This window comes from Girardinichthys multiradiatus, chromosome 5 (assembly GCF_021462225.1).
Source record: "Girardinichthys multiradiatus isolate DD_20200921_A chromosome 5, DD_fGirMul_XY1, whole genome shotgun sequence".
Lineage (NCBI taxonomy): Eukaryota > Metazoa > Chordata > Actinopteri > Cyprinodontiformes > Goodeidae > Girardinichthys > Girardinichthys multiradiatus.
In genome coordinates, this window is record NC_061798.1 from 17,904,975 (window position 1) to 17,918,070 (window position 13,096).

Consider the following 13,096-nt stretch of genomic DNA (forward strand, 5'->3'; position numbering starts at 1 on the left):
GGATCACACTCCTCAGCCTCCCTGGTAAGGCCTACGCCAGGGTATTGGAGAGGAGAGTCCGACCGATAGTCGAACCTCGGCTTCAGGAGGAACAGTGTGGTTTTCGTCCCGGCCGTGGAACACTGGACCAGCTCTATACCCTCTACAGGGTGCTCGAGGGTTCATGGGAGTTTGCCCAACCAGTTCACATGTGTTTTGTGGACCTGGAGAAGGCATTCGACTGTGTCCCTCGTGATGCCCTGTGGGGGGTGCTCCAGGAGTATGGAATCGGGGGCCCTTTATTAGGGGCCATCCGGTCCCTGTACGAGCGGAGCAGGAGTTTGGTCCGCATTGCCGACACTAAGTCGAACCTGTTCCCGGTGCATGTTGGACTCCGGCAGGGCTGCCCTTTGTCACCGGTCCTGTTCATAACTTTTATGGACAGGATTTCTAGACGCAGCCAAGGGCCAGAGGGGTCTGGTTTGGGGACCAGTGGATTTCGTCTCTTCTTTTTGCAGATGACGTGGTCCTGCTGGCCCTCTCTAGCCAAGACCCACAGCATGCACTGTGGCGGTTTGCAGCCGAGTGTGAAGCGGCTGGGATGAGGATCAGCTCCTCCAAGTCCGAGGCCATGGTACTCGACCGGAAAAGGGTGGCTCTTCCTCTTCAGTTGGAGGGGAGTTCCTGCCTCAAGTGGAGGAGTTTAAGTATCTCGGGCTCTTGTTCACGAGTGAGGGAAGAATGGAGCGGGAGATCGACAGACGGATCGGTGCGGCTGCCACAGTAATGGGGGCGCTGTGCCGGTCCGTTGTGGTGAAGAGAGAGCAGAGCCGAAAAACACAGCTCTCAATTTACCGGTCGGTCTACGTTCCTACCCTCACCTATGGCCATGAACTTTGGGTCATGACCGAAAGAACGAGATCCCGGATACAAGCGGCTGAAATGAGCTTCCTCCGTAGGGTGGCCGGGCACTCCCTTAGAGATAGGGTGAGGAGCTCGGCCATCCGGGAGGGGCTCGGAGTAGAGCCGCTGCTCCTCCACATCGAGAGGAGCCAGTTGAGGTGGCTCGGGCATCTATACCGAATGCCTCCTGGACGCCTTCCTCGGGAGGTGTTCCAGGCACGTCCCACCGGGAGGAGGCCCAGGGGAAGGCCCAGGACACGCTGGAGGGACTATGTTTCTCGGCTGGCCTGGGAACACCGTGGGCTCCCCCTGGAGGAACTGGAGGAGGTGTCTGGAGAGAGGGACGTCTGGGCGTCTCTGCTGAGTCTGCTGCCCCGGATAAGCGGAAGACTACGAGTACGAGTATTTAGAAAACATGAAAAAAGTGGAAGAGCTGATTGATAAGTGGCTGGAAATCTAGATGTAAAAAAATACATAAAGATGCAATTATGACACATTCTAAAGTCCTGAAACGTATGCAAATGTCAGGATCTCTGTGTTGTGTTTTGTTATTGTGCACTGCACTTGGCCTCTAGGTGGCTCTGGGTTCGTGAGGAGTGGTGACAGGTGTTTCCATATTCCTTAATCATCCTTGGAAGGTATTTAAGATGGAGGCCACCAGCAGTTCAGCACCAGAGTGTTGCCCTCAGTGGTATAGACTCAAGCCACAGTTAACCTAGTTTTGTCTTTGCCATCCAAGTAATTTTGTATGTGCTCCTTCGCTGGCTGGATACCTGGACCTGACTTTGTCCCCAAGCATCTTTGCTATTTGGGATTTTGACATTGGAGAAGGATCTCCAAACTATGTGGATTAAACCTGGTTTGCCTACCCTCTGCTTTCCAGAACTATTGACTGGCGGCTACTTCGACGGTGCTCTTCCTGGAACTACTACGGACCACCTCAAGCGAAACCTCTCCATTCTCCAACACAATAACATCTCCAACACAACCTCAGAGTTACCTCAAAGTGAGTCAAGTACTTGCCTGCTCCATTCATCTCAGTGTGCAGCTCCGTTGCTCTCACCCCTCCTGGCGGATCAACCCTTCACTTTCTAGTAAGGCAGATTTGTTATTTAGTAATATTCACCACTTTTGATACATACATTCTTACCGTGTCTACTTACCTTGCAGTTTGTCCTCCGGTTCCAGCTCCGCCCCTTTCCCGTTGCTCACTGTAAAATAAAGCCTTTGTTAAACTTTAACAGTCTCCTGATTGCTTACTGCATGTGGGTCAAAACAATCCGTAAAATTATGACAGAACACTTTAGGTGGGACGACATTACTCTCAAGACGGCGTTTTTTCAGGCTTTAAATGAGCCCCTAAAGGATGAGCTAGCTTTAGTAGATGAACCCAAGACACTTAACGGGCTAATCAATTTACTAGACTTGATAATTGTATGAGAGAGAGGAAATGGTCCTGGCAAGAGTTTTGTGCTACCCGGTTCACCTAGTTGTTCACTGACCAATCTCTACACACACCTCTGAGTCCATGCAGGTTGGGCGTACTCACGTCTCGGCTGAGGAGAGACACAGATGCCCCTAGACTAACCTATGTTTTTACTGTGGTTCGCCCGAGCATCACCTTGCCAGCTGCCCTGTTTGTCCCACTGGACCAAAAGGGTGGGTCCGTCAGTAGATGAGGGGAAACTGGCGGACCGCTTAAATAATCCTTTTGCCCCCAGATTTAGCTTGCCTGCTTCTTTGATTTTAGACCGTCATATATAGAATCTCTCTGCTTTAATTGATCCCGGGAGTGAGCAGAACCTTATTGATCTGAGTTTGGTCACAGAAGTTCAGATTGAGACGGAACCACTCCCTTCACCTCAGTTAGTGTCAGCTCTGGATGGGCACAGATTTCAACAGATTACCAATCATACCAAACCTTTAACCCTTTATTTGTCTGGAACCCATAAGGAAGAAATATCCTTCTTTGTATTCCCTATCGCTCTGAACCCCATAGTTTTAGGCTTTCCGTGGCTACAGAAACATAACCCTCATATTAATTGGACTGAGTGCCGAGTTGAGTCTTGGTCTTGTTGCTGCCTTTCTTCATGCCTTCAGTCATCCGTTCCCCCACAACCAGCCGACACGGTTCCGGTAGAGAGCGAGGTTAGTGATATTTCACTCGTCCCCACTGAATACCACGACCTAAAGCAAGTTTTCAGTAAGGTTAAGGCGATAACGTTTCCTCCACACAGACCTTATGACTGCTCCATTGATTTACTTCGTGGTGCCCCCTGCTTGCCAGTAGATTATACAACATATCTGAACCAGAACATAAGACTATGGAGAATTATATTAACGAGTCTCTCGTTGCCGGCATTATTCGCCCTTCATCATCTCCCCTAGGCGCCGGGTTTTTCTTTGTGGGTTAGAAAGATGGTTAGTCCCCATGTATCGATTACAGGGGACTAAATCAGATAATTGTTAAAAATAAATACCCACTTCCACTCCTTTCATCGGCTTTTGAGCCTGTTCATGGTGCCAGAATCTTTACTAAACTTGATCTAAGAAATTTCTACCATTTAGTCAGGATCTGCCAGGGGGACGAATGGAAGACTGCATTTTAAACGCACCTCGGACACTTTAGGTACTTGGTGATGTATTTTGGTCTCTGTAATGCACCTGCAGTGTTCCAGTCACTTATTAATGACGTGCTCAGAGATTTTTTGAATGTTTTTGTCTATCTTGACGACATCTTGATTTACTCTAAGGACATTGAGGAACACCGTCATCATGTTCGTTTAGTTCTTCAAAGACTGCTGGAAAATCATTTGTTTTTAAAGGCTGAGAAATGTGACTTTCATAAGGACTCGGTAACCTTTTTGGGGTTCATACTGGAGGGTGGACAGGTTCGCTCGGGACCCTGAGAAGATTAAGGCAGTCCTCGAGTGGCCTGTCCCGGACTCCAGCAAACAGTTCCAGCATTTCCTAGGGTTTGCGAATTTTTATCGCAAAGTTATTAAGAACTTTAGTCTGTTGGCTGCCCTGCTCACTGCTCTCACCTCCACTAAGACTGTGTTCTCTTGGACACATGAGACAGATAGAGCTTTTTCAGCTCTAAAGGAAAGATTCTCATACAACCCCATTCTGATTCACCCTGATTCCTCTCGACAGTTTATTCTGGAGGTCGATGCCTCTGAAACAGGCGTAGGAGCAGTACTCTCACAACAGTCCAGCAGGATTGTAAGCTTCATCCCTGCGCCTTCTTTTCCAGACGGCTCAGCGACGCGGAGGGAAACTATGATGTAGGGGACAGGGAGCTACTAGCCATTAAGTTGGCCTTGGAGGAATGGCGGCATTGGCTTGAGGGTGCTAAACACCCTGTATTAGTTAAGCCAAATTTTTATGATCTGTTCTATTTACAGTCGACAAAAAGACTGAACCTACGGCCATCACGTTGGTCTCTTTTTGTTTCTCGGTTTGATATTTTGATTTCCTATAGACCTGGTTCTAAGAACCTGAAGCCAGATGCTTTGTCCCGTCAGTTTTCCCCTGATAGCTCTGATAAGGAGGCTGTGCCTATCATACCTTCTCACTGGACTGTTGGAGCTTTGTATTGGGAAATAGAGAACTTAGTAAACCAGGCTAAGCGTCATGACCCCGACCCAGGCACATGTACCCCTAATAGGATTCATGTTCCCTCCTCTGTCATGTTCCAGGTGATCCGTTGGTTTCACACTGCCAGATTCTCTGGTCACCCTGGGGTCAGCCGGACTGTCTCACTCATTTTCAGGAGATTTTGGTGGCCATCTCTCCATAGTGATGTCAAAGAGTATGTGCAAGCATGTTCCATCTTTGCTAGACAGAAACCAGGTAATCAACCACCTACTGGTCTATTCCAACCACTCAGTATCCCTAAACGCCCCTGGTCACACATCGCCTTGGACTTTGTTACTGGTTTGCCCATCTCCAAAGGTATGTCAACTATCCTCACTATTGTAGATAGTTTTTCTATGGCTTGTCACCTCATTCCATTAAAGAAACTCCCATCAGCCTTCCAAACATTTCAGCTGTTAGTGAAGCATGTTTTTCGCCTACATGGCATACCTCAGGAGATCTTGTCAGATAGAGGGCCTCAGTTCACATCTCAAGTGTGGAAACAGTTTTGTTCAGCCGTGGGGGCCAAGCCCGCTTTGACCTCGGGTCATCATCCACAGTCCAACGGACAGACTGAGCGTATGACCCAACAAATGGAATCAATTCTCAGGTGCTCGTCTGCCACTGATCCACTAGACTGGAGCACACCTGCCTTGGGCCCAAGTATGACATTAATTCTCATATTTCTTCTGCTACTGGACTTTCACCTTTCGAGGCATCTGTCGGATATCAGCCACCTTTGTTTCCTGCTGATGAAAAGGACCTTGCAGTTGCCTCTGTTCGCCTCCATGTCCACCGTTGCAAATGGTTCTGTGTACACGGCGCTCCAGGCTCTCCTTCGCTCAGCAGATCAGAACAAGAAGTATGCCGAACGTAAACGGAGGCCGGCCCCAGTGTACCAGCCTGGCCAAAGGGTCTGGTTGTCCTCTACGGACATACCTTTAAAAGCGGTTTCTAAGAAACTGTCTCCCCACTTTATTGGCCCCTATGCCATTGAATCTATCATCAGTCCTTCTGCCCTTCGTCTTCGTCTACCTCCTAGCCTGTGTGTACACCCCGGTTTTGTTTCCCAGGTTAAGTCTGTTTTTTCCAGTGCTTCCTGCCCTCCTGCCGAACCCCTACCACCCGCCCTGGACCGGCTTGGTCATCCTGTCTGGACGGTCCGCAGGATCGTGGACTCCCATTGGCAGGGTTGTGGATTGCAGTATCTAGTGGACTGGGAGGGGTATGGGCCGGAGGACTGTTCTTGGGTGCCCCGATCTTTTATTTGTTACTCTACATTGATCTCGGACTTCCACACCTTCTGCTGGGTCGCCGGGTGGCGATCATTGAGGGGGGGGGGGGGGGGGTGATGTCAGGATCTCTGTGTTGTGTTTTGTTGTTGTTGTGCACTGCACTTGGCCTCTAGGTGGCTCTGGGTTTATGAGGAGTGGTGACAGGTGTTTCCATATTCCTTAATCATCCTTGGAAGGTATTTAAGATGGAGGCCACCAGCAGTTCGGCACCAGAGTGTTGTCCTCAGTGGTATAGACTCAAGCCACAGTTAACATAGCTTTGTCTTTGCCATCCAAGTAATTTTGTATGTGCTCCTTCACAGGCCGGATACCTGGACTTGACTTTGTCTCCAAGCATCTTTGCTATTTTGGATTTTGACATTGGAGAAGGATCTAACACCCATGTAAACACACACACTTTTTTTTATTGTTCAAGGCCAATCAGCTGCTCCACTGTTAGGCCATTTTATATGCTGCTGGTATGCAGATGATATCCCGTTAAGCACTTTTTAAATTGATTATTAACATTGAGCCAATCACTTGACAGAAACTCAATACATTAAGACATATACACATGGTGAAAACAACTTGCTGAAGTACAAATTGAGCATCAGAATGGAGAAGGAAGTATCTACTAGGGTTTTCTTATACAACACTCTCTTAGGTTTACAGTGAATCATCTGAAAAAAAGAAAATATCTTGTGAACAGCAATTGTGTGGATAAAAATGCCTTGTTAATGTCGAAGAAGAATAGGCCCACTGGTTCAAGATGATAGAAAGGCATGCATAGCTCAAAGCTTTTTTGGACATGATACCAAGGTTTCCTGTTCTCAGACTGCCTTCACACACACCAAATCTCAGTAAAAAAACCACATATGGGAGATTTACATTACAGATGTGCATCTTTTCCTTTCAGTTCACTAATTTGTGTTGGTTACATAAAATACTGATAAAATACACTGAAATCTTAGGTTGTTGCATGCTTTATTACACCATATCCTATGAGAATTGTAATGTGTTCAGGTGTTTTCAGGACAAAGTGGTATAGGTCTGTAGATCTGGTATCCTTTTATGGTTGCTGCAGTTTGGTTATAGATGGATAATCTGCATTATGCCATGCCTTCATAATTAGTGTTGATTTTACACAAAAGATAGCAATGGTGAAAATAAAAAAAACATCCTTCATTTTTATATTTCACATCTTGCATTTAAATATTGTCCTATCATTACAGATTTCATTTTCTTTTCTCTCTTGAATACACAAAACTTGTTTATGCACCATTTATGCATGATTACTACAGTGATAAGAGACTTCTTCATGTCACAGCTTCTGCAGGGTGGTGTTGCATGCTAAGAGAAGCTACAGGATAATGTAAGAGTTCATACTCGGGGTCTGATGTCAACAGCCACAGTAGCATATACATCCTGCTACTTCACAGTTAAGTAGGTTTTATCACCTGAAGCATCAACTGAGCAAGTGCCTGCAGCTGTTCATCATTTCAGAGAAAGTGTTCAGGAGGCTTAACCTGCTTTTTCTACTTGACCTGGCTTACGTCAAATGTGTGGGAGCTTTTCATCTGGATTTCAAAGCCAGTGTACTGATCAGAGATTGTTCTTGTCAAGAGACAAATTACACAATCAAGCTAAAGTCTGATGTCTGACTGTCCAGTTGACTACTAAATAACATCTGGCCTTCTTTAAGTATTTTCTCTAACATTACGTTTTCTTTTACATTAGGTTGAAAGTCTTGTGACAGGTGAAAAACATCAATCAGGAAGGCCAACAATACAAATACCTTACTACCTACTAATATCTTGCTAGCACTAGTTAGCAACTCAACAATAAGCAAAACTCAGTTTTACAACTAGCAAAGATAATACATCCAACTTAACTTTGAGTTTATTCAACAAGCTGAATGCAGGGTAAGTGTTCCATGTACTGCATCTCAATAGATGATTTGACAAAGCCAGGATGGTCATGTTCTGCAGATCCAACCTGCAAAAAAGCTGGAATGGTCATGTCTGAGCAGCAATAGAACTCTTGTTTACCACGGAACCTGCTGGTTTATAGTCCATTGCATCACTCAGCAGGCATGCTTAAGGTACATTCTACCATAGGTACAAAAAAAAAAGACGATTTGCATGCACACACCTGCTCCTAAAGCCAACAACGAAATACTGATTTTTGAGAAACCCCATATTTATACAGAGAATGGTACAAACGTCACATAGGTTTTATACTGAACGAATGTTGTCTGATAGTGTGAAAAGTATGTGTCCTTTGATAGATTTTTTCCATTGTTTTTCAGTTTGTCAAACCTACTTGTTTTGGATCATCAAACAATGTAAAACTTTAACAACCCCTAAACCTAATAACTGGTTGTGCCAACATGAACTGTCAGCAAGTATTTGCTGTATCTGGCAATATGTAAACAGGCTGCATAAATGCCCCAGATTCTGGAGCCTTAGTGCCCCAGAATCTCGACTGGATTTATGTCTGGACTTTGACTAGGCCACACCAAACACTTCATTTTGATTTTTTTTTTTACTATTCATCTTCCTGCTGCACAACCCAAGTGCTCTTGAGCTTAAGATTATGAAGTCTGAATGCATTCACCTTCAGGATTTTCAGATAGAGAGCAAAGTTCATGATTCCAAAGTTCATGATTCCATCAAATATGACAAGTTGTCCAGGGCTGAAAACAGCGAAGCAGTTCCAGGCCATGACACTCCCAAAACCATGTTTGACAGTCAATATGGTGTTCTTTCTCTGAAATGCAGTTTTAGTTTTACATCAAATGTAGTAGGATGCATTCCTTACAAAAGGTTTAGACCTTTGTCCCACTATTCCAAAGGATATTTTCTTTGGGATATTCAAATTGGTATGCTTTTGAATTTCACTTAGGAACTCTTCTTTAGATGTAATGTAATGTAATTTAGAAGATATTGTTCAATCACAAACACTGACATTAGCTAAGGCATATGAGACCTGCATTACTTGTTATGGGTCATTTCATAATATTCTGGATTGTCAATGCACTTTTGGAATATTTTTCCACATTTATGAAAAATGGCTCTTACTGGATTCTTGAACCGCTCTTTGTCTGACCCGTCACCTAGAGCCTGTTTGCCTGGGAACGTCTGGCGGAGCCCTAGGCCAAGGATGTATTCAACTCCCACCTCCGGGAGAGCTATGACCAGATTCCAGGGAATGTTGGAGACATAGAGTCCGAGTGGACCATGTTCTCCGCATCTATTGTCGATGCTGCTGCCCATAGCAGCAGCCTTAAGGTCTGCGGTGCCTGTCACGGCGGCAATCCCAGAACCCGGTGGTGGACACCGGTAGTAAGAGATGCTGTCAAGCTGAAGAAGGAGTCCTATCGGCTGTGGTTGGCTTGTGGGACTCCTGAGGCGGCTGACGGGTACCGTGAGGCCAAGCGTGCTGCGGCACGCATTCTCTGGTGGAAACAGAGGCTGGGGACTCGGGGTTGGACTCTTTCATCACCCAGGCTGATGTCACCGAAGTGGTTAAAAAGCTCCACGGTGGCAAGGCTTCGGGGGTGGATGAGATCCGCCCTGAGTACCTCTAGTCTCTGGACGTTGTAGGGCTGTCATGGTTGACACGCCTCTTCAACATTGCGTGGGTGTCGGGGACAGTGCCTCTGGACTAACCCTAACCCGAACCTTGGCTTCAGGAGGAGCAGTGTGGTTTTCGTCCCGGCCGTGGAACACTGGACCAGCTCTATACCCTCTACAGGGTACTCGAGGGTTCATGGGAGTTTGCCCAACCAGTTCACATGTGTTTTGTGGACCTGGATAAAGCATTCCACTGTGTCCCTCATGATGCCCTGTGGGGGGTGCTCCAGGAGTATGGAATCGGGGGCCCTTTATTAGGGGCCATCTGGTCCCTGTACGAGCAGAGCAGGAGTTTGGTCCGCATTGCCGGCACTAAGTTGGACCTTTTCCCGGTGCATGTGGACTCCAGCAGGGCTGCCCTTTGTCACCGGTCCTGTTCTGTCAGGATCTGTGCTTTGTGTATCTGTTGGTGCATTTACTGTGCTCAGCCACTAGATGGCGGGGAATCTGGAGGAGAGGTGACAGGTGTTCGCTATTCCCCTGATTATCTGCAGAGGACTATTTAAGGAGGAGGCTGCCAGCAACCCACTGCCAGAGTGTTGCACTTAGTGGTACTACTCAGCCATGTTACCTTGCCTTTGATCTTGCCTTGTACACCAAATAACTTTGTATTTGTATCCTGCAGGTTTCCTGAACCTGATTTTGCCTTGCATTGAATCCTGCCTGGATAAACCATATTCTGGAAGGAAGCTATCCAGTTCCATGAACAAAGACTCAAGTCTTTCATGACTTTGTTGGATCACGCCTGCTGGCAGCCTCCTGATTCCTGCGTACTTTGGACCTCCATCTGCGAACCCTGTCCACCCTCCTCCCTCCATCACACCTCGTGGATTACAAACTCTCCTGGCTTACCATATCCACCAACTTCAGTCTCACCGGCAAACAACCACTTGGGTTCTCCACTCGGATGGCGGATCCCTCCACCATTCTTTGTAAGACAGATTTATTATTTTCATGAGTTCAGCCCCAGTTATCCCTGCTTACCTTCTTGTTTATTTCTACAGTTTGCATCCTGGTTCCAGTTCCCTGCATTATTCACCCAGTTGTAAATAAACACTTTACCGAACAATACCGTCTCCTGAATTTCTTTCTGCATGTGGGTCAAATCCGTTAAACTCAATATGACATGTTCATAACTTTTATGGACAGGATTTCTAGACGCAGCCAAGGGCCGTAGGGGGTCTGGTTTGGCGACCAGTGGATTTCGTCTCTTCTTTTTCCAAATGACGTGGTCCTGCTGGCCCCCTCTAGCCAAGACTTACAGCATGCGCTGTGGCGGTTCGCAGCCGAGTGTGAAGTGGCTGAGATGAAGATCAGCTCCTCCAAGTCAGAGGCCATGGTACTCGACCGGAAAAGGGTGGCTTGTCCTCTTCAGGTTGGAGGTTCCTCGGGAGGTGTTCCAGGCACGTTCCACCGGGAGGAGGCCCAGGACATGCTGGAGGGACTATGTCTCTCGGCTGGCATGGGAACGCCTTGGGCTCCCCCCGGAGGAGCTGGAGGAGGTGTCTGGGGAGAGGGACGTCTAGGTGTCTCTGCTGAGTCTGCTGCCCCAGCGACCTGGTCCTGGATAAGCGGAAGACAACGAGTACGAGTACGAGGAGCTCTTACTGTGGTTTGATTTAGTCCTATCACCTCAAAAATGGCCTTGTAAGCCATTATTTAAAAGTGGAAGAAAATTGGAGCTCCGAGGGATTACCTAAATAACCATAAATGTATTTCAATGAAGAAACATTCAAACACTATACCTTTAACAATTGCGATCTTTTAACACGTATTGCTTAAAAAAAATAAATTTATGTTTTGTATTTTTCTATATTGAATCATCTTCATATTAAATGAGCCAACAGAAGAAACCAACTCAGTGCAAGTTATTCTGTGTATGAAAAAGGTACCCGTGGACTGTCTTTCCCTGTTCTGTGTCACCTTAGTGCCAGTACAGTGCTCTGATCCTCTGCATTCAAGCAAACATCAGCTACAGGATAATATCTGACAGCATGAGTTGGTGGTGCTTTTTGAAAGTGCTATAGATTAGAGAAGTGGTTGGAGCTGCCGGTTCCATAAATACTTCTGTGAACCATAAATTTCTCTTCCGTCAGCAGTAGCCTCAGCATTGCATAAATCCCCTGGGTTTGTGTAATAATTCAACTAGGTGTTGCAACAGTGTGTTGTGATTTCATATTTTCAGAAACATAAAGTTAATTGAAAAGCAGATTTTCACACTTTTACAAAGTGATAACTCTCTGCCTACTCACGAGTAGGCGTTTTTACCAACAGTGCCCTTTGGGGCTTGTTGAACTTTATGGCAAGATTTTTACAAAAAGCCTTGTTCTTTTCACTGCTAAGGAATGGTAGATGGAAATGGTAGCCAAGTTTGGTTTATTGTGTCTTGTGGTCTATGATGGCTTTTTTTTTCATATTTATTTGTATTACTTTCATTCTGCACCTTGATGTTAACATAAATAACTTTTCTCTATGAAAGTCTGATATCTGTAAATGGTTTTGTTTTAAATGCCTGGCCCACATGCACAAATAGTCTCAGGAAACAATGAAATAAGATAATAATAAAGACAAGGATAATGACTGTGAAGAAGATCTTGGAACTCTTTCTGAGAACACAGTACAGCATAGTCACTAAGGAGAAGAGAAAGAGGTGAGCAGAGGAAATATTGTAGAGAAATGATGAAGAAATGGAGGAGGCTTACTGGATGATGCAGGGGATGAATGCCAGTGGGGAATAAGTGGAACCCAGGGGGAGAGGTCTGTGCGGTGGTTTGTAGATGATAGAGATGGATGCCAATGGTGTAGCTTGGAGCGGAAGCAGAGATGGGAGCATCAGTGAGCAGACAGGTTGCACTGTGGATGAGGATGATGAGGAGCTTTGAGGTTGGCAGCAGTGGAATAACGACCAGAAGTTATTGTTTGTAATTGATGGTTTGTGGCTTGAGATGCAGCAGTACAATAGGAGAAACTTGTTATATGCTCACAGGTTGACTTAAATGAAGATAAATTAAAAGAGATCTCTAACATGAAAACACAGAGAGAATCACTAGGAACTCAGAGGGCTCAGGTTTACCATAAAGGTTAAACAGTCAACTGTCGAAGGACTGGCAGCCAGCTCCTCATATACTCCAGCAGATTACGTGATAATGAACAGATGTGCCACACCTGCTCAAATCTACCTTCCAGGGATTGGCTCCGGTCCAACTGCGTCCTCCAGTGGTGACCTAAGACTCCAGAAAGCCAACCACACAGACAGATACAGCCCAGATTCCTGACATTATGCTTAAATAAGCCTTATGATAACCTGAAATAAAAATCCATCAGTTTCACTAATAAAAAAAACAACTTTATTGTCTATTGCTATTATTTAAAACAGAATAGCATACATGTTTCATATTTTTACTAAAATAACTTTTTTTACTTCAGCAATTATGAACATTTGTATTTTTTCTTTTAACTTTATAATCAAGCTTAAACATATAGAATAATTATCTTCTAAAATTAGAAGCTTTTAAGTGCTCATTGCACGAAATTGTATACCTTTTTGCAATCCCCCTGAATAGACATAGCCTAGCTTGCTAAGTGCTTAGTGCTTGTTTAGTTTTACCTGAGAAGGGGTAAGGCTGGCTCTCCTTTGGTTTCCACACCATGACTGTCTATGTTTTT

At 45.6% G+C, this 13,096-nt stretch overlaps 1 long non-coding RNA gene across 4 annotated transcripts in view; it reads right to left on the reverse strand.

Moving 5' to 3' along the window:
- Positions 1-1,904: 1,904 nt before the first annotated feature.
- Positions 1,905-13,096, reverse strand: part of LOC124868805 — a 34,524-nt gene continuing 23,332 nt past the window's right edge. For 2 of the 4 annotated variants that reach the window (XR_007038391.1, XR_007038388.1), the window contains exons 2-5: positions 12,504-12,654; positions 12,133-12,283; positions 2,046-2,093; positions 1,905-1,973 (exon numbers count right to left, since the gene is read on the reverse strand). This is a non-coding gene — a long non-coding RNA (uncharacterized LOC124868805). Of the gene's footprint in view, positions 1,974-2,045; positions 2,094-12,132; positions 12,284-12,503; positions 12,661-13,096 lie in introns of all 4 variants that reach the window. The other 2 variants (XR_007038390.1, XR_007038389.1) reach the window with 1 other exon arrangement.